This window comes from Melopsittacus undulatus, chromosome Z (genome assembly GCF_012275295.1).
Source record: "Melopsittacus undulatus isolate bMelUnd1 chromosome Z, bMelUnd1.mat.Z, whole genome shotgun sequence".
NCBI lineage: Eukaryota > Metazoa > Chordata > Aves > Psittaciformes > Psittaculidae > Melopsittacus > Melopsittacus undulatus.
In genome coordinates this window covers 72795980-72797200 of record NC_047557.1, presented here as the reverse complement: position 1 = coordinate 72797200, position 1221 = coordinate 72795980, and positions in this window count along the sequence as shown.

Below are 1221 nucleotides of genomic sequence, written 5' to 3'. Positions count from 1 at the left end.
GATGCGATGGCTCCCAAATAGCTGGCTCTATGGCGCTCAGTCTGCGAGGCACTTGACGGGGCAGCACAGGAGGCACCGGCACCGTCAGCCCCTCCTGTCCCAACAAAGAACACTTTGGGCCCTCTCGACCCGAGGCCAGTAGACCTAGAAACTGAGCCAGATCTATTTCCACCTAATCCTGGCATTGGCTGTCGTGAAGGGCAAGCTTTGGCAGTGCTCACGCACCCTCCTGCACGTACTGATCGGTGGGAAGATGTCTGCCGGCAGGCTGCGACAGCAGATGAGCTAGGCAAAGCTGACCCTTTTGATCCCGGACCAGTCGACCCTGACAGAGAACCCAACCTCTAACCCCCCTGACCCTCATGATATGTGGAAAAACATTAAAAGAGAAGCAGAAAATCAAGGTGATGTAAACCTGCCCCCACAGCTGAATGCTACATATCCCGTCCGTTATGAGGAGAACGGCGGGCCGGACAACGGGGAGGAAAACGGCTCTCCCACGAGCGCTGGGCGGAGGCTGCGGCGGCGGCTCCCCTCCGGCCGAGGGGCTCCTCCTGGTAGCGGCGGGGCAAGGAGCTGCAGAGCACGGACGCACCGCCTCCACCTCCGCGCTGCCGCGGCCTCACTTACTCGCCCTGCGGCGACAGCAGCAGGCTCCTGCGGGCTCCCCGCGTTGTCTGCCCACGGGCAGAGGGCTGCGCTGCTCGCCCGCCCCTCGCCTTTGTGTGCTCTGACAGGCATAGGTTGGCGATGCGCCCGCCAAGATGCGCTCTGCGGGGCGGCGGGGGGTCCACTTCTGGTGCGAGGAGGGGGGAAACGCAGCCTCTGCCCCGGAGGTTTTTCACCCACAGCAATGGTGTGTTAGCATAACGATCCAGTCAATCATGCTACGCTTCAAAATAGAGCTGCCATAGATTTTTTACTATTAGCTCAAAGACATGGTTGTAAAGACTTTGACAGAATGTGTTACATGAAAATGTCTAATCATTCTGAGTCTGTCCATGAGGCAATTCAAAACCTAAAGGACGGAGTTCAGAAGTTGTAAGAGCCTGAGTAGTTCCCAGACTGACACCAGTCACTTCCATGGTCATCTGTGTCCACTTCCTCTTTGACCTCTCCATGTAGTGTGATGATAAACAGCCAGTACGTGCCTGGTAGAAGGAAGGCCCCAGTAGGTTGGCCATAGCAGGGCAGTGATCATCCCCCTGCACTGATGAGGCT